This window comes from Tamandua tetradactyla, chromosome 6, assembly GCF_023851605.1.
Source record: "Tamandua tetradactyla isolate mTamTet1 chromosome 6, mTamTet1.pri, whole genome shotgun sequence".
NCBI lineage: Eukaryota > Metazoa > Chordata > Mammalia > Pilosa > Myrmecophagidae > Tamandua > Tamandua tetradactyla.
This window is the reverse complement of record NC_135332.1, coordinates 124,927,449-124,947,934: the sequence shown is the minus strand read 5'-3', so window position 1 is coordinate 124,947,934 and position 20,486 is coordinate 124,927,449. Positions and strand designations below refer to the sequence as shown.

Sequence of the window (20,486 nt, the reverse complement as noted above, 5' to 3'; positions counted from 1 at the left end):
GAGATTCACACTTTGGTCCTCTGTAGCAGGCTAAACCTGGACCCTCAGTCCTTTTCCCCAGGCACCTTTCCAGGTTCTAGGTTAAGTCCAAGGTCTGTTTCCTCCTACACACCTTTCCCTCTCCAGGGCACTGATGACAAACATCTAACATCTTTCACTCCAACACTCTCCCTACTGCCACCCCTCCTGTAGTACTGAGCCTACTTTCCCAGCCAACTTTAAGACCCTTTAACAATATGTGCTCACTGCAGAGTGTGTGTGTGTGTGTGTTTTATATCATTTCAAAATGTTTTTCCTGGTAAGTATCATGATACATAACTGTAACTGAGAAATCAGGATTTAAGGGATGATTTTGATATAAATATTTCTTTTTACTTTCTGGTATATTGGAGTAGACAGGGAAATACCTGAAATCTCTGAATTGTAATCCAGCTGCCTTGATCTCTGATAATGGTTGTATAGCCCTTGTCTTCTGTCCCTGTGATTGTAAAAACCTTGTGACTAAACTTCATCTGTACCTAGTATTTCAGTTTTCAAACTTTAGAGTCTTGTAATCACTAAAGATAGCCCCTAATGTTTGTTAATGAAGGGTCTTGGATCCGCTCAGAACTTACGCACCCCGAGACCCAAATTTTCTTGATGACCAAAACTGGACCTAACCAAAGTGGGCCCTTCTGACATGCACAGTAATGTAGACTTTAACCTACAAGTCATCTAGACCTCATTCCGCCATTTTCTTTCATATGTTCTGTGACTAAGCATGTAATCAACCTGCACATGCTCAGTAATCAGAACACCTCTAATTATATCATCTGGGGCCACTGTACTCATTATCCTAAACTGGGATTTTTTTTCTCTAATAAAACTACCCGAATTACTGCAGTTCAGGGAGACAGATTTTGGGCCATTAGGCCATCTGCTCTCCTACTAGGCATGCAGTAATAAACTCTCTTCGTTGAAATCCCAGTGTCTCCGGAATTGGTTTTTGAGCACCTTGGACAAAAGAATCCAAAAGCTTTGTCCAGTAACATAACTAGAAAATTTGAACCAGCCAGATAAAGCACCAGTTTAGAACACAGCAGGCTTGTAGTCAGATGGCCTGAGTTTTAGACCTGGCTTGGCAATTCGTCATCACAATAATCTCTTCCCAACTCCAGATTGCTGATCAAATGTCTTCAAGTTCTATTTAAATGACACCCATATCAGACTCATCCAGAGTGCTTGTTGCAAATTGGAATTACACAGCCGAATCCTTTGTCTGTAGCTCAACCAGAACCATTGTGAATAAGGTTTAGGAATTAGCTCTGCATTTTAAAAGTCTCCTGGAGTGTGATTCTCATGCAGACCAAAGTTTCTGAAGCTCTGCACCGGGCTCTAGACTACACTTTGAGCAGCAAGAACAGGTAGTCTGGGCCTGTACGCTTGTTAGAAACTGTTAGAAATGCAAGATCTCAGGCCACGATTTCACACCTATTAAATCCGAATTTGCTTCTTAACAAGACCCCAATAGAGCAGTTGTTCGCAACCTTGGCTATCCTTACAAGCTCGGGAAATGTTACAACCTATTGACACCTGGGCCGCATCCCAGAGATTCTCAAGTATTTATTGTGGGGCTAGGGGCTCTTAGGAGCTCCCCAGGTTATTTTAATGCACAGTGAAGGTTAAGGGTCAGAGTTCCCCAATTCACAGCCGTTTATGGTCAAGGTCTAATCCAAGTTGAATTGGCTTTTGTGGGCTCCTTCGGTACCCTGAAGATCACTTAGGGTAAGCTACCCTTTTTAAGGGACAGGAACACACTCGGAGACAAATGAGTTCAACCACACAGTTTTGGGTCCACAATATCCGAGGCACCAGACTTCCTGAACCTTTCCTCGAGCTAGCCGAGCGCAGCGCCTGGGCGCGCCCGGCCCGCGGCCTCCGGGCCCTCCCCCGTGACGTGCTGCAGCGGGGCGGGATCATGCGCACTCGCGCCCCGCGCCCAGCGCGGCTGCTCCGCCTCGGCGCCTGTCATTCTCCGCCGCTCCACGGCCAGTGCGGACTGCGGCGCTCGCCGGCTAGCTCGCCCAGGATGTCACGGATCGAGTGGGAGCGGGCTGGCGGCTCTGCGGGTGACCGCGCCTCGGCCTTCACCTCTTGCGGCGCTTCTTGTTAAGCCGTGATTCCCTCGGAGCCGGAGACACGCACCAGGGGCTCGGAGTGCCGCACTCCGTGGCGGGTGGCAGCAGCGGCGCTCGGGTCCGCGCAGCCGGTTGCAGCCTCAGTCGCTGCCGCCGGGCGGTGCGCCCTGGCGAGTGCCCGACGCCGGGCACGGCTGAGCCGAGCCGGCTTGTGCAGAGCGGCAGCGCCTCGCCCCGCACCCGCCGCGGTCGCCGTCGCCGGAGCGGTGCGTGGCCGGCGGGGTCTGTCACTGAGCGCAGTCCCCGGAGAAGACTCCCTACCTACTGCGTCCCAGTAAGTTGACTATAGTTTCTGAAGTTGGAGGGAGCCTTGGGACAGAAAGGTTCATTTTTATTATCTTCAGGTTGCGGGAAGCGGGGAATTGGGTAGGTGGTGGGCTGGGTACTGCAGGAAAGAGCACCCTTCTTGTCTCGGTAGCAGGACCCCAGCTTGGGGAGTGCAGGGTGCAAGGCATGCGGAGACAGGCTGGAGTCCACGACCGGCTGGCTCCAGCCTGTGGCGGATGTGCCAGTTGGAAAAGTGTTCTAAGAGGACAGGTGCACAGAGGGCATTTCGCCTGCTAATTGCACATTCCGAGGTTCTTAACTGAGTGTGTGTGTTCTGTGTGGATGTGTGCGCGCGCGCGTGAGAGAGAGCGCGCGCGCGAGCAAGCTCCGAGGTCTGGTTATCTTCCTCCTAATTCTCGGGGGTAGTGACTCTTGTGACATTTTTGCATGACCGGGACTGTGAAGGATCTTTGGGGATGAGCGCTAAACCGTTCCTTCTCAGGTGTCCAGGATTCCCGTGCATCCCAGTTTTCTCTCCCCCCACCCTCCCCAGACAGAAGTTGCCATCGTTTCCATAATTGGAGCGTAGTCGGGGGGGGGGGGAACCCCAAAACTTATTGTCAATGCTTTTTGTGCTATAAAGACAAATAAAATAAGAGAACCACTCTGCACATATGGCTTCATAAACTGGAATGTGGACAAGCCTCAAAGAAAGAGGATTGATATGATGACACTTGGGTCTCCCCCTGATTGTGTGCTGTACTTCTTATGTAAGCCTCTGGGCTGGATAACTTAGTCTCTGCAGTGGTTACAGCTGTGGCTCTCCATTCCATTTGTTTAAAGTCCAGCTTGAACAGTATTTAATGCAAATGTTGACATGATACAGCGGCCGGTGGTTTGAAGCAGAGGGCACTCTTCAGATTGGAGTGTCTTCTCCTAATAGGTGAGGAAGAACCCAGTATATTTTTCAAGGAAGCTCCAGGAATTAGACACATAAATCATGCTATAAAATAGCATGCGTTGTGCAGAGAGTTTACAGAATACCCCTTTAAACATATCCCCTTTGTTTTAGAGAAAGTGGAAAATTGTTCATGCCAGACCATTGTTGAGTCTGAAGTTAAGTGTAGTGATGGGCTTAATTATCTTAATAAACAAAGAGCATGATTTATAGGTAGCTGTACTGTCCTACTTTGAAGGATAGAATTCTTTAACCTCTCTTTCTCATCTATCCTCTAGAGATTCCTTTTAAGCACAGCAATAGATTATCATTGAAGTTTGATACTTGAGTTGATTAAATTTGTAAAAGGAATACTTTGAAATACCTTGGAGTACTTAAGTGTGATGCTAGGCAGTGGATTTTAAAAAGAAGCAGAATATTTGGAATATTTGGTGTAGAAGTCTTGAGCTAAACAGTCACGTTAAGACTGCCCTAATATTTTCTTGATTTAGACTTGAAATAATTGTTTAAATCAAAACACAGGAGTGTGTTTTAATGTAGGATTTATTTAGATAATCTTTAGAGAGAGAAGGGCATTTATTTGTATCATTCCAGCATATAGAACAAGATGAACTTGGCATAGGCACCTTATTTTTGAAAACATAGCATAGTTTTTAAAAACTCTAAGAAAATATACAAAATGTTATTTCATAAGTGACTGTGGGCTTGTTTTAGTCAAGTCAACCTACTGTAGTTGGTGAGAGCAGCGAGTGCTTCTCCTTAAAAGATACTACATTTAAGCATGGGGTTCTTTTTTCCAAAACAAAAATTAAAAATAGGTTGACCAAAAGCTTTCTTGCATCATGGTGAAGAGGACAGACTCTGGACTTGGGCTGCACTCTCTGACATTTACTGTCTATTTGAACTTGGGTGAGTTACCTAAACTCTGTACTTCAGTGTCTTCATCTGTAAAATGGGGATTGCGGTTGTATTTATCTCCCAGGATTGTTGTGAAGATTGAATGGAGAGCTATTGAATCAGTCTCTCCCGCTGGGTAAAATTATCCTTGTTATTAAAGGAAATGCGTCTTTGGATTCTGTGAACGTGGATGGCTGCTGAGGGAGGTGAACAGAAGCCACTAACATATGTAATAGGGGAGAGGGCATAAACATTTATTGGACACCTCTGGCCATGCAGATACCAGCTGATGTTTGACTTACTGATTTTATCAATTCTCCCTGCAGCCCTTTGAGGTAGGTAGGTTTCATCTACACTTTAGAGATGAGGAAACTAAGTTCACAGAGATCAAACAGTAAAGATTAGAGCTGAGATTTTAAACCCGGGTCTTTCTGTTTCAAATCCAATTCTTTTTGACCCTACTGCCTCAACTTGCAAAATGCCTTTACCTAGATTCACTTTAATCCTCATAATAACCCAATGAAATAGGTGCCTTGTTATCCTAAATTTACAGATGAGGAAATTTATGCTTAAGCATTAAAGTATGCAAAATGCTTAACAGCGCCCACAACATAGTTCCCTAGGAGTGGAGCTGTTAATTATCATAATTATTGTTAAATATCTGGTTGGTGTTTGGATGCCTCCTAGCACGTGGTAGAGGCACCAACAGGTGAAGTGAGTTTTTGCCTTCAAGCATGAATGGATTCCATTATTCTTTACTTCCCTATGGTGTATCCAGAGTCAAAAAAGAAAAATTTGTATGATGTTACAGTTCACATTGGAGAATGGCACTCCCCATTTTTTATTTCCTTCCTGCAGATGTAGCTGCAGTGATCCTTAGGTAGCCAAATAAAACACCACCTACCCCCACGAGCAGTAGCCATCAAACCCAAACAGCATCAGCCAGTGCATGAATTCAGTCCCAGCCAGAGAACTCCCCTTGGGCAGGGAAAGGGGCTTTACATTTAGCATCATATTATACTGTATATTCAGAAATGGGAATAATTTGTACTTCACATTAAATAAGCACAACTTCCTTTAGGCCTTAGGCCTTGTGTCATGGGAAGCACTGCCACACCACGTGTGAGCAGCACTTTGTTAAACGTCCCCATAGTGGTTTGAACGTCTCACTTATCTTCCAGAGGTTAGGAATGAGTGAGAAGCCCTGTGTTTTTGTGTGGCGTTCTTATTTTATCATCTAGATAATACATAGCGTCCTGGTCCTTGCTAAATATTTGCTGTTCTTGATGTTAAAATCCAATTGACAGTCACCATATAAGAAACAGACAATGGACTGTCCACAGACTGATGTAACATTTAACTTCTTAGCTAATGTAACCTACCACTAAAAGGTACTTCAAGACTGATGTTCCAAGTTGGTGCTTTCTCACACTTTTTTTTTTTAATCAAAACTCTCTGGGATTGAGCTTCTAGTAATATCTTCTATTTCAATTTTAGCCCTTCTTTTCTGAGAAAAGATATTCCCCTTTACTTCAGATGTTCTTCTGCTCTGTGTTAGTCTGGAGTTAAAATCTCTCCTTTTCTGTTTTTTGTGACTTGAACTGGGTCCATAATTTACTTCTAACTAATTATTTAGAATTGTCACGTGGTTCTGTTTTATTTCCTGTCTGTATTATCTTTTTAATGGCTTATCTGTGGATACCTTTACATTTCCAAATAACTTTCCTCAGACATCCAGCTTTCTCTTGCTGTCACAAGAGATACATATGCAAGAAATGCATACTAATTTTAATAAGGATAAAAGTTAATGAAGATCATTCTTTTCCCAATCATATTTATTATTTTGTATTATCTTCACATTGGGCTTGCAGAATTGGGAGTTGATGATAATTTTAGAGCTCTTGCCTCATGCCCCCATGAATGGCTTGTTGGGGAGACACAGAAGTTTCTGGTAATATGAACAAGGAGTTCACATTCAAGATTGCAGCGACATCCTCTCAAGGCTGGGATGGTTATAGGGGAAGAAAGCTCTGAGTACAATTTATCTGGCCACACTTCTGGTCCTTTCTGGCCATGCCTTCCGGACAACAATTGGAATAGCTAACAGTATACTTACCATATTCTGGCTACTATGCCAAGAACTTTACATACAGTAGTTCCTTTAATGCTCACAGTAATCTTATGAAGTAGTTACCGTATCATCCTCTTTTGCAGATGTAGAAACAGAGGCCTAGAGAAATCAGGGCTTTTGTTCAAGTTTATACCAGTAAATTTTGGAGCAAGGAATGGAACCCAGGGCTGTCTGACTCTGCCTGTGCTCCTTACACAACATTCTGCTGCCTCCAATTTTGGAGCCTTCGTGGTAGGTAAACCATATTGCACAGGTGCAAAATATGTGCTTTTAAAAATAATCTCATCTTGCTCAGTTCCCACAAAAGCCCTGGGATAGGGCGGGAGGAATGGTGGCAAGGCACACACTCAAGTTGGTTTTGACTGCACAGGAAGTGTCATCGTCATATATTTGTGGAGGAAGAGCTTAAGCGAAGTTCGTGCAACCAGCTCAAAAAAGAAAACCACATGCTAGCTTGTGAAATAGGAACCATATAAACTTTAACTGATAATGTAGTAGAGAGACAAGGTAACATTATCTGGAAGAAGGAAGAAGTATAGAGACCTGAGATTTTCTTGCGGGATTTTTTTCTTAATTTATTTAAATCTAGAAAAAATCAATAACGGTGTTGTCAGGGGGGTGCCATATTAATACAATGCCACCTATCATTCACAACGAGACACTGGTTTTTAAAGGAAATGAATACATGTTTGAAAGGTAAAGTTTAAGTATATTGGCTCAGAATAGGAATCTTGCTTCAGATGTCAATATCTGCCTTACAGCCTTCCTAATTTCAGTCCACATGGAGAGTGTAAATACAGTGTTTTAATTTCCTAGCTGCTAAAACAAACACCCTACAGTGGGTTGGCCTAACAATAGGAATTTATTGGCTCGTGGTTTCAGGGGCCAGAAGACTTGCTTCCTCTGGTCGGTGTTTTCTGGTTGGATGACAATCTTTGGGGTTCCTTGACTTTTCTATCACATGGCAGCTTCTTCTCCTTTCCTTTATCTACAGACTCCTTGCTGCTCTTTGGCTTTTTCCCTGTGTCTTTCTCTATAAGACCTCCAGTAATAGGATTAAGACCTATCCTAATTTAGCTGGCCAAACCTTAAATAAAAAGTAATGTCTTCAAAAAATCCTATTTGTACCGGGTTCACACCCACAGAAGTGGATTTAGATTAAGAACATGCTTTTCTGGGGTACATAACTCCAAGCCACCTCAGACAGGATTTAAAACCATCTTGTATTCCTTTCAAAACCTTTACTCTAGGCCCTACCCTTTCAACTTTTTCTGAATTCATACTGGGGCAACATTTGCTCAGTAAGTTCTTCATATCCCTTGGGGTTTGAATGATAACGAAAATAGTTTTGTAATATTTTAGCATATTTTATTAACATCTCCTCCATTCCTTGTCCTTAATTTTATAGGACTGTATAATTCTCAAGCCTGTGATTAGAATCTATTTTATAAAAACTCTATTTTCTAAGTACGGTCTGTTTATTGCAGAAGGCAGGGAAATTGAGCCCCACTGGGGCCATTACTTAAAATACAGAGCACCAGAAACCCTGTGAGCTTATGGAGTGGGCAAGTCAAAAAGTGTTTTTAAATTGGTCACTATCATCTTTGTATTTCTGTCTCTAATCTGCTGACCCAGTTCCTGCACCGTATGGTGTATTCCTTTACAATTGATAATTAATTTTCCCAAAATACCAAAAGGTGTGACTAAATCAGCATTGCTGGCATCAGGCATTTTAGTCTTTAGCGTGCCCCAGGGTCGCATATGAAAGCTGTTATGTGGATTTATTCTCCTAGGAAAGAAGGGTGATCAGATAAATTCTGAAGCATCCAGTCTCACTGTGTATGTGGCTCTGTCGTTAGTGTTAACAGTGCCTTACCTCACTCTGGCCATTTACCTCTATCCCTACTCATTCCCCCATTATCCCTTTTGGGGCTGAGCATGCTGAAGCTATTGGGAAACTTTAATGTTGAGGGGACTTCTGTTACAAGTCCAAGGCAGTACCATCACACAACACAATGATTTTTTTTTTCTTTTCCCAAAAAGGCAATCTCTAACATAGCTATACTAGGGAAACTCCCCTCCCCCACTGCATCCAGTTGTTTGGGATTGCAACCAGTGTGGTCGTATTTAAGAGAGCTGTGAACCTCTAATTCACAAGTAATCAATCTTAGCAGCTTGGTACTGTTTGCATCAAATGTAGTGGGAGTTGTACTATTCTCTTATTCACTCACTAGCAAATACATATTGATGTAATATCAGGCACATTGTTAGATGATGACACCTCGAAAGAAATTTCTCATCACTGCACTCAGGGGTTTCGGGTTTATGAGAGAAGGAGAGACAGACAGACAAACATGGCGCAGCATTTGTGATCCGTGGAGAGAGGTGCTGTGCTCTGCCAGGGTACCTGACTCCAAGGCGATGGCTTTCCCTCAGGCAGTAGGTTTCCTGTGAGTCTGCATGCACCAGCTGCTGAGGGCCAGAGTGGCCTGGGAGAAATCACTTTGATTAGAGGAAACATAAAGGACAGTTGGAGTAGCTAGTCTTTTGATGTGACTGATGCACAGAGGAGGAAAGTGTGGGAGGCTGGAGAGCGAGACCAGAACCCCTTTAGGAAGAACCTTGTGGGCCATATTTAGTATTTAGATGAATTTGGGCCCTTTAGGTTGTTTTTTATAATAGTCACTCTGGGTGTATTGCAGAGAATAGATAGGGTGTGTGCTTGTCGGGGGAGTGGAGAATGGAAGCCATGTAATAGAGCTATTGAATCTCCTGGGAATTTAAAGTCTGAACTAAGACTGATAAGAGTTAGGATAGTACAGGAGTGGGGTAAGGTGGGCAGGGAGGGGAGGGTAAATTTCAGGATGACTCTGTTTCCTGCATTGGGAAATTGAATGCATGACTGTGCCATTGATGATGACAGTGAATGGATCAGCTTTGCAGGGAAAGATGACAAATTCAGTTGTGGATTTATTTCATGTGTGGTGCCAGAAGGACAGCCAGGGTTAGACATTCAACCAGCAGTTGGATATGCCTGTGGTCCTGGGATTCAGGACAGAGGCTGAACTGGAAATGCAGGTATGAGAATCTGTTTTGTGTTTGAAATTGTTGTGGTCACAATCTGCCTGGGAGAGTATGGAATAAAAGAATAACAAAAAAGATGAAGGCCAAGGTGACAGGCAGAAGAAATGGAGCTGGGGTAGTAAGATTAAGTGAGAGAAGTTTTTGACAGGTGTTGAGACACAAAGTGACTGAAGCCAGAGGCAAGTCAGAATGAGGTGCTCAGTTGAATGGGAGTCAGTGAAAAAAGAAATGCAATAGAAAGCAAAGGCAGACAGCAAAGGGACAAGTCTAACTCTCAACTTGCTTGTATCTACGTATACAATAGTGGCTGTTTCTCATATAGTTTTTACTTCTTGTCAGCAAACATTGTGGAAGGTGGAGTGGGAATGGAGGTGGGAATAAAATAAAGCTGAATAAAGCTTGATCCCTGTCCTCAAGCTGCTTATAGAACAGAATTGTCATGTTTTGTTTTTTCTTTTTTCTCTTTTTTTCTTGCAGGAAAAAAAATCAGGGCTCAGGCACTTGGGAAAGTGGGGAAAAAATGAAAGAATCTCTTTCTTGGTGCATAATTGGCGTGGTTCTCCATCATAGGCATCTTGTATCCACGAATGAGCACACTGAAAGAAAACAGTGGTGAATGAACCGTTATTTGACAGTTTACAAAGACTACGTTTTATTATGACCATAGCATCTTTAAAGAGTTTCGACCTTTGATCCTACCACTTTATACTTATTTAAGTAGTGGGTCTTTTGGCTCACTGATTATTTGCGGTATACTGCGTACAGTTTACTATAATTTTCACTTGTCTTTTATAAAATATCTTGTAGCTTTATAGACTAGAGTATTTGGGGATGATGAAAGTAATTACCTTGTGTTTTGGTGAAGGTAGTGCATTTCAGTTCTCAAACGTTTAAATTTGACTTAGAGGCAAAATTACTCCCAAAATTAATTATGATAAATAGCCATAAAATGCCTTGCGATGAAGGAGCTCAGATACAGGGCTAAGATGACTGGCTGGAGAGAACACAGCTAGTAAGTGGTGGGGGAACTCCTAGGACCCAAATGAGATGTTCTGACTTCAAATTCTGTTTGTTTGTTTTTTTTCTACTCTCATTTCATCTGTTTTCTTGAATAACTGCTCAAGAGAAAAAGCAGGGGTGGAAATTTTTAAGGCTCTTTTATTAGTCTACTCTAAGCATCAGCGGTAGAAATTCTGTTAGCTACAATCTCGATATTTGAATGCTGGGCCACAGATTACTTGTGTAAATATAAATAAGTTAAACTGGGAAAAATACGTTTTTCTCACAGAATGAACATCTTTCTTTCATTATATTAAGAGCATTTTTTAAAAATCCGCATTATAAAATACAAGCATTCAATATTTTAAATTACAAAATTATTGCAAACTTTTTCTGATATATGGAAATTTATTTTTCACTTGTTGCAATGGATATTGTATGAGAAGTGTTCATTGTGTGCATGTGTTTATGTGTGTGTGTGTGTATATATATATATAAAACATTAAAAGTAGCTAACTTTAAACTGTTTTCCTCTCGTGATATTATTCTGGAATTCCCCAAATACTTTAAATGATGCAACTTGCTTTTTCTTGTGCAAGTAACTATTGTTACCTATTTAATACCAAAGCATTAAACCACTGGGCTTTTTCTTAAGCAGTATAAAATGACCCAGGATAAATCTCAAGGGTTTATTTTAGTTTCACAACATGTATTTTTTGGCTTCTAATAATCTAAAATTATGATTTACCTAATTTTGCTTTTAACGTAGGTATTAGCTCTTAACAATGGTAATGCTAAAATCCTAACATGGGCATGTTATTTTATGGCTGTTTGAAAACAAAGTTTATGATGCTACATTTTTTTTTATTTCACAAAAAATATCTGGGAGCCTTGCTAAGTGGCAATTTCTGGAAGAAAGCAATTTCTAGCAAGTAGTAAATGCTCATGCCAATGCTTATCCCTGAATCTCAATTTCAAGCTTCATGGTGCCAGTTTTACATTTTAGTTTCAGTAGAAAGAGTTGAATCCAAAGGGGCTTATGCCTTTGTAAATTCAGTGGATTGCTCATTTGGCATTAGTTTGATTTCTTTTAGTGAAAATACATTAATACATTTTTAAAAATCTTATAAGGTGTTAGACAACCATCTTAGTTTTGGTAATTACCACTACTCACGGAATCTATACTAGCCTCAGTCCAATCTAGTCTAGTTGAGAAATTACAATATGAGCACGTGAAAATTTAAATAACAATATAAAGTAATACAGTTCTTTATATAGGATTTTAATCGCATTTAATATTTATAATTATATGCAGGAAAACTCGCATGAAACAAAATGAAGATTAATTTGATCATTTCATGCCTCATGTGTCCCAGTTTCATACAAATGCAAATACAAATGTGATAATCCAGGGCTTAAAGTTAGTATTCTGTTGAGGGGATTTGACACAACTTTGTTACTCACTACCAAGATGAATTAAGCTATATTTCCTACCAATCTTTCCATGGGTATATGTTTTAATATTATATTCTAGAGGATTTTGTTTTCGAAAAAAAGTAATTACATTTTTTTATCCTTTTGAATTTTTTTCAAACATTTTTGTGTTAGTGTACTTGACATGATAAAACATGTCTAAATTAGTAATCTTATTTGAATACCATAATTATGTGTACAGTTAGAGCTTGATTGAATAGAATGCTTTTGCATATTATGGATGTTCTTTCTTTTAGAAGATTTAGGAGTTAATGCTTAATATCTCAGAGCCCCAAACCTGCTTATGTTTACCTATAGGCACAGAAAGCAAACTATAAATATTTTTATGAACAGCATTTGAAGAGATATACTTTCAAGTATTAGGAATTGACACTTAACTGTCTACTGTAGCTTTTTCTCATATGTAATATATCGATTAGAAATATAGACATGATCAAAAACAAGAATGGTGTAACTTATAAATGCCTATGTTGTTATCAAGAGGTATCGAAGTTAGAAGCGTACTTCTTTGTTTTCCTAAATAAAAAAATAATCTTTGAATAAAACTTTTATCATGAATCATAATTTTTAAGATGGAACTGTGGGCTGGGTAGTGTTATATTTTTCTTTTACTTATTCTGTAATAGCCACTGTGACCAAAATGTTTATTATCTTGAACTTTAACATCAGCGTAAATTGCTCAATATCTCCAAAATAGAATTGAAATTAAAAAGTATGGCACCTCATTAAAAGGATACTATTTGGGTAACAGCTTTTCAGGTGTGCTCTGGGATGACTGGAATAGAATTGCTAAATACTGTGGTCATTAGAGAAAAAGAAAACACCGACTATTGAATTTACTCTTAGTTTAATGGCTTCTCCCACCACAGTTCTTAGCCTTTCCAACTGTCTGACTTATTTGCTAATAGTAGCACGTCAGGACCTGAATTGTTATAGAACTTTCCTTTTAATAAATATTCAATAGCATTTTCGAAATTGTTTTCCTAGATACAATTCATAGTAAACAGCTCAGTGCTGACAATGAACATGCTTCTTTCAGACTGTTTTATAACCACAGGCTGTTTGGCATTTGGACCTTTCTCTTACGTATTTTCACAGCTCCACTTCGCCTGAAAACGTCAGCCTTGGATTAGAATAAACCTTTTGCAGCTCCACAGTTCCATAGAAAAGAAACTCTATGGAACTGCAAAATCCCCTTATCTTCTCCCCAGTTCCTTGGTCAGAGAATCCTCATATGCTAGTCATATGTTTTGTCGTTCTCGATGTTGCTAGCTCCAAGAAGTAATAACAAGAAAGGCATTGTGGAAATGTATTCGATCTACGTTACAGTCTTTCTGTCTAGGGCAGGGGTTCTCAGCCAGGGATGGTTTTGTTCTCAGGGGACTCTTGGCAATATCTGGATACTCTTTTTGTTGTCACAGGTGGGGAGAGTGTGCTACTGGCATCTGGTGGGTAAAAACCAAAGATGCTGCTCAACATTCCACAGTGCACACAGCAAACCCTCACCATAAAGAATTATCTGGCCCAAAATTTCAGTGGTGCTTAGGTTGAGAAACCCTGATCTAGAAGCTAGGGGATGTCTGTCTAATTTGTTTTATATTATTCTATAAACATAAATGTGGTAGATGGTTCTGGTGAAGAAATTGTTGCATTCAATATAATTGCTTATTGAACACCTCCTAGGTGCTGAGAATATAAGGAAGAGCATAACACAGTTTCTGCCCTGAAGGTGTGTACACTCTCTGCAAGAATGACTGGTAAATAAAATTTCAATGCGATGCATGCTGTAATTAGAGGCATGTGTAGCATGTTAAAATGAAAATAATTTAGATTTCATTTGCAGAAATTATCTGGAAATGATCCTGTTCTCTGTCCAGACGTAAAATCAGCCATTCATAATGCAATTTATTTCCTCTTGATAATTGGGAAAAGAGCCCATTTATTGTTTTTCTTTACCCGCATTTCAACTGGTATTAATTTGAAACAGCAGGTGTGATGCTTAGGTTCAGATATCAACTTGGCCAGTTGATGGTGCCCAGTTGTCTGGTCAGGCAAGCACTGGCCTACCTATTATTGCAAAGATATTTCATGGCTGATTGATAAACTGAAAGGCTGGTATATTAAATCATCAGTCAGTTGATTGCAGCTGTGACTGATTGCATCTATTATCAGTTAAGGGTGCGTTTTCCACAATGAGAGAATCCAATCAGCTGGATCTAATCCAATCAGTTGAAGACTTTATGGGAGGAAAGACAGTTTTCACTGCTTCTTCAACCAGCCAGCCTCTCTTGTAGAGTTTGTCGAGGTACTTCATTTGGAGTTACCAGTCTCACAGCCTGCCCTATGAGGTTTGGAGTCATGCATTCCCATGGTTGCATGAGACACTTTTATAAATTTCATATTTACAGTTATCTTCTGTTTCTCTACAATACAGCAGGTGAGAAGAGGTGTTGAGATAAAAAGTGTTACTTTAGAAATTTTGGGATATTAAGGTTTTTAACATCTTCATTGAAGTATAATTTACATGCCATAAAATTCTCCTGGTTTAAGTGTATAATACACTGATTTTTAACTAAGAGTTTCAAAGTTATGCCCCATCACCACAATCCAGGTTTAGGCCTTTTCCATCAGCTGGTCAAAGATCTCTTGTGTAGTTTGAAACCAATCCTTATTCCCATCCCTAAGCAACTGCTAATGTCACCTGTCTGTAGATTTGCCTTTTAAGAAATTTCTGGACATCTCGTGGTTTATTCATTTTTCTAAGTACAAATGCAGTTTGCTATCTTCCTTTTATAGGATCAGCATCCCATTTATATTTTTTATATTATCTGTACCATACGCATCTGACTGCAGGCTTGCGTACACTTGGTTATCAGAACTCCCAGACTGATAAAGCGAAAAATGTGTGCAGCATATGTCTTCTATTAAAGCACAAGTGGTGTGTGGGGTTTTCAGCTCTGTCCTGCTTAGTTTCCCATGTAAGTGGTGGCAGTCCACCCTCTATTACTCTGCTTGGCTTCTGTGAATATCTACTAAAATAATGTTCTTGAAATTGTTGGCAAGCTGATGTCGGGCATATACCTGCGTGATGTGGGGAAACTACAGAAGGATTAAATCTGGAGAACTGGCATGCCTGGGGAGTTGTACAGATCTACAATGCCTTAGCCAAACCTTGGGACCAAGTATCTTTTAAAATTCTGCTTTTAGAAAGTTACTACAGTTCATATACTAATTGTTACATAACACCCCCATGAGATCCAGGAAACACATGGCAATTTCTGCAGCAAAATGGATGAATATTCACTAAGACTCGGTAACCTCATGTCAGTTCAGGTCAGTTTGGGGAACAAACTCATTTGGTGCAAAGTTGTAAAGAAACCGTTTTCAGAAATTTTTGCATTTCAAAAATTATATATAAAGGTTTGGGAACCTGATCCAGCATATCCCAGGATATTGCATTTCAAATAATAGATTGTCCCTTTCTCAGCTCTCTGTCCTCCCACCCCTTCTGCCATATCTACATGTTATATAACTTCATATGCATGTCTTTATTTCATATTAACTTCTCATCAGATTTGACAAAATGCCAAATTACATGTTCAGTTTCAGTGGATGACAGCCAGATATGGATGTGTTAAGGCCAGCCAGATCTACAATCTATTGTGGTTTGTGGTTTCACCTCTTTGCTATATTCATTATTTACTCCACACTCCCAGGCCCAGGGCCCAGGAAGATGAAGATAGTTTTGTTGGGTGAGAAAGAACTAGAGATACCAATGGCAGCTGTCAGTTCAGGTAGCCCCAAACACACGCTTGGCAACTTTCAACCCCATCCCAAAATCTTGGGCAGTGGGACAAGACAGGTGGAGGAAGAGATGAAATTTTCTTGAGTTAGATTTCAGTAAAGATAAAGATGCCAGGAAAACTATGTGGGGTTCTCTGGTGGGCTCAGCTCAAATACAGGACACCTGTCCAAACCAAAATACTCATGACTTGTTCCAGATTGTTAAATTCTCATTGTTTTATGTAATCTGCCTAATGGTATTTAGCAAGTGTCTTTAGTCTTTTAACTAGAAATTTCCAACTTTGTTTATTTCCAGATTCTACTTGCGCTATAAATGTATGGTAGTGGTTTTTCACTGGTTTTCTGTTGCACACCTAAGTAGCTATAGACTTGTCATCAATGTGAATGAATAGTTTGATGTGTACAACTTACCTTTGTTGCAAATGGGTGTGCACAGTATTTTGGTGATGCCACTTAGGCAGAACAAACTACAGATGTGGGGACTCATTTACAAATCAGCAAGGTGGTTCATTTCTTCATACTAGAGGAAGGAGCAGAGCGTAGTGTTACATCAACATCAGAGAAAAATTGCATGTTTATAGGAGCATCCAAGAGTTTTGCCTAATGAGTATTCAAGAGCACCGTTAAGACAATCAATTCTCAAAGATCAATGTGAAGCTAACCAAGTGAATTGATATTTCTGGAGGCTTTTATAGGTGCTGTGTATGGCCTAGGGACTACATTGCTGTTATGCGTTTCCTTTTTTATTTTTTAAGTTCTTAATTGCTTCAAGTGTGCCATTAAAAATTCTCCTGAAGGCGAGCCATCATTGTGAGAAGACGGAGGATGGCTGCCATGTGGTAGTGGGGGTCCCTGCATCCGCAGACTTCACTCCTGGCTTCTACCCACCTCCTACCCTGGTTTCCACCAACAGTTTCCTCATAGGTCTTGTAACTTCTTTCCAAGTATCTCTTTCTCTCCATGCCTCCCGGTTTTAAAGAGCTAAACTTGTCCTGCCTCGGTCCACACTTGTCTTCTCTCCCCAGGGGTCTTCCTGAGTCTTCAGGCTTTTCTCCTTTCCCCATTCCCTGTTGTTGAAAAGCTCACAGCCCCTGGAAGCCTCACCTTGGCTCTGCTGACCTCCCTGCCTTATTTAAATACCCTCTCCCCACTACTCAGTTCTATGAAAAAACTTTCTCCCCTCTATTGGGATGGAATACCGGTCAGCCGCCCTCCCCACCCCCATCCCCTCCTTTGTAGCTTTCCCTCCTTCTCTACCAGCTGCCTTTGGGGCAGTGGTTTTCCATTCTGGCTGCACTTTAGAATCACCTAGGGAGTTTTAAAAGATGAGACTCAGCCCCACCCCCAGTAATTTTGATTAAAGCACCTTCATCCCTTCAGGACTTTTGTTCCTGTCAGTAAATCCAGGGCAGGTATGTGCCCTCAGGAGGCCAGAACCTTTTCCAGGGGAAGTCTGCACTCATCTCTTTCAGGATGTAGGCCACCAGAGGCCTGATTTTCTTTTCATCACTTATGCATCCTTCCTCTCAAGCTAGTGTTTCGATTTTTTCCTTTTTGAACCCTTCTATAAACCAAAACCAGGCACTCTCCTCCTCCATCTGCTTTTAGTTCATTTGCAACGAACTCATCAGCCAAAATGACAAACACAGGAGAACCAAGTGAGGTTCTAAAGTGGAGCTTTTCACTTCACTTTTTGCTTGTGTAAAATGATGGGTGGCATCATTTTAGCTGGAAAGCTAATGTGTAGAATAGAAATTGAATTGTTACCTATTCATAGTTTCTTCTGTTCTTCATCTACCTGTGGGTCTCTGGAATCTTTACTTACTCATTAAAGAGTCTAAGAATTGGGCAGAGTCATTCTGATCGCCTTCCTTACCAAGTCTCGTCTCCAGACTTTCTGTGCCCAGAATGTGCACTTCCCAGAGAACCGTAAGAGCCTTTGGATTCATTCCATTGATTCACAGTTTCAGAAGGAGCTGAAAATGGTTGTAATGCACGTGGCTTTAAAATACTCTTTACAGCCTTCTGTTAAGGAATATTTTGTTCAAAACACAGTGGTTTTTATTTTAGTAAGTAGGAAAATTTAAGTGAGGTGATTTTGGCATTAATAGCAAGTGTGCTATACCTAATATTTTATGAATAAGGAAATCCAGTGTGAAATTTGCTTGAAAAATCTGTTTTTGCAACGCAAATGAAGGCTTTCTTCACTTTACAATTTTTCATAGAAATTATTTAAATGCCAGCTTTCTTTTTTTGTGTTAGTTTGATATGTATCAGTTTTCCCTTAGCACAGGTATTGCACATAGCAAACTTGACGCCATATTTGTCATGTTGTATGGTAAGGAATGCAACTTTTCTGTCTGTCTCATATATTCAGTTGCGAGGACCTTGTCAAAGTTAAAGAATGTGCTCTTCCGTTCAGCATATGCTATTGAATACCTACTGTGTGCCGGGAACTGTGAAAGCAGTACAGATATAGCAAACATGTTCTCTGCTTTTACTTTCTAGTGGGAGGAGACAACCACATAAACAGGGGAATGTAGAAGGTTATAAGTTCTAGGCAAAGAAGTAAAATATATTTATGCAGTCGGGAGTGACTGGTTAGTTAGGGAGGCTTCTTGGAAGAGGTGACATTTAAGCTGAAATCCAAATGATACAAGCAGGACTGACTGGAATTCAAACCCAGCTGGGATGGAACACACCAAGGCAGGTATAGAAAGCCAGAAAGGCAGACGGTGAAGGTTGATTCCTTTGCTTTGGAGCTGGGAGCATCATGGCCAGGTTGGTATTTTAGGAAGATCGTTCTGATATAAGCACAAAAAGTGAAGTGGAAACAGCGATGGGAATCCTGAGGCTTCCAGCTGGGACCCAGATACTAGAACCAAGGGGTTATGTATCCAAGGAGAAATTTTATCTTTATTGGTCTTTTTGGGTCTCTTCCCCCCTTTTGTTGACAGGGTTAAGAGGTAGCATATTTTATCACCCGTAGACCTAGAAACCGAACCATTATGCTTCACAGAAAATTATCAGGCTTTCAGCTGCCATGAATCATTTATTTCTTAAGTGGCTCTTGAGCCAAGAGTTGTGAAAATGCTGTTGAAGAGGTGGAGGAGGGCTGCTGAATGAAAAGCACACTGATAATTAAAAATCTTGTTTAAAAGCTGGCTTGAAGACACATTTGCTTAAATTACCTGCCTGCCCCCATCTGAGTGGAGTTGTGAGGAAGCTTACATCTTTACTTTCTTCTATTGATGTGGTATTGAACACATTTACGGACAGATTTAATTTCATAAGAAGGTTTAGGTTGATCTGCAGCCTTCCTGGGGCATATGCAGAAAGAAGGACGTGGAAAAAGATGTGGTGATTAGTTTTATGTGTCAGCTTGGCTCAAGCGCTAATCGAGGTGTTGCGGAGAAGGCATTTGTAGGTGTGGGTAACATCTATAATCAGCAGATTCTCAACAATGTGGATGGGCCTCCGCCAACCAGTTGAAAGGCCGAGATAGCAAAAACAGGTTTCTCAGAGACGAGAAAAGCTCTGCCTCTCACCTGCCTGAGTTTCCAGCCTGCTGGCCGGTCTTGAGGATTTTAGGCTTGCCAGCACCCATAATTGTGTTAGCCAATTCCCTGAAATAGTAAATCTGTTAAATTTATATAATCTCTTCGTATCATTCTGTTTCTTCTGAGAACCCTCCGTACCTGATACAATAGTCAAGAAAAAACTCTTCTAGCGCCTTCCCTGCCCCCTCCTCGCCCCATTCTGCCCACTCTTTGGACCCTTGAGTGGGCTGAGGGAAGCAGCAGAGGGCACTTTGGGAGCCTCCTGGGACACCAGTCCCCACGCTGACCTGGCCGCCAGGTTGGGAGCTACCCGTCTGTTCTTGGGGAGGAACCTAGTTTGAATGACTTTCCCAGAGGCGATGAAGAAGTGTTTCTCCCCTAGAAGCCTGGCTTTTCTTTCGTGCAGAATTGTAAGTGGGCAGGCAGGTGTTTTTGTCCACAGACCACACCGTGCCAGTGTAGTTACTGTTTTGATGATGTCAGAATGTTAGAAGAACACGCTCAATTGCTACTGTGCGGGCTGCTTCTCTGGAAGCTTGGGGTTCGTCAGTCTCATTTCCATTGTTAATGGCATATGGTGGCCTCCGGGTTACTATGGGGGTATAACATATAGGACAAGGCAGATCCCACTGTGAAAGCAGAATGCCCCTCCATCTGCACACAACTGTATGCAATCTTAAAAGGAAAGGAAAACTAAATATTTAACTGCAGTTTTAAGGATTTGTAAAAGGGGAGAGGCTTTGATGAAATGTGGTAAAAGCATTTATGAGTTGTTTATATAGATTGTCCATTAGAAATATATGTCCTAGAACATATTCTGTATTGTAAAGAAAGATCAATAAACCATTATTGTATATTCACTTGTTTCTAGCTAGACTTGATGACTACCCTGAGGCCTTTGGAAGGTTTATTGTACCAGATTATCTCCCTCATGCCTAACTAACTGCATCCTTGATTCCTGGCTCATCTGCCCAGGATGACTTACCTGGGCAGCTTCGGGTCAGGTATGCAGTCGGTTCTGTTTGTGCAGCTATTTTTGATGGTGCCACAAAAATTCATTCTTCATACATGTTTCATATTTCTTCATACCTAACTGCCCTTTAGTTCTGGACTAT

At 40.9% G+C, this 20,486-nt stretch overlaps 1 protein-coding gene across 2 annotated transcripts in view; it reads left to right on the top strand.

Annotated features, from left to right (window-relative positions):
* The first annotated feature begins 2,345 nt into the window (after window positions 1–2,345).
* PAG1 (phosphoprotein membrane anchor with glycosphingolipid microdomains 1) overlaps window positions 2,346–20,486 on the top strand; it is a 156,862-nt gene continuing 138,721 nt past the window's right edge. For both annotated transcript variants that reach the window (XM_077167080.1, XM_077167078.1), the window contains exon 1: window positions 2,346–2,451. The gene's annotated coding sequence lies outside the window, so the exon portion shown is untranslated. The remainder of the gene's footprint in view (window positions 2,452–20,486) is intronic.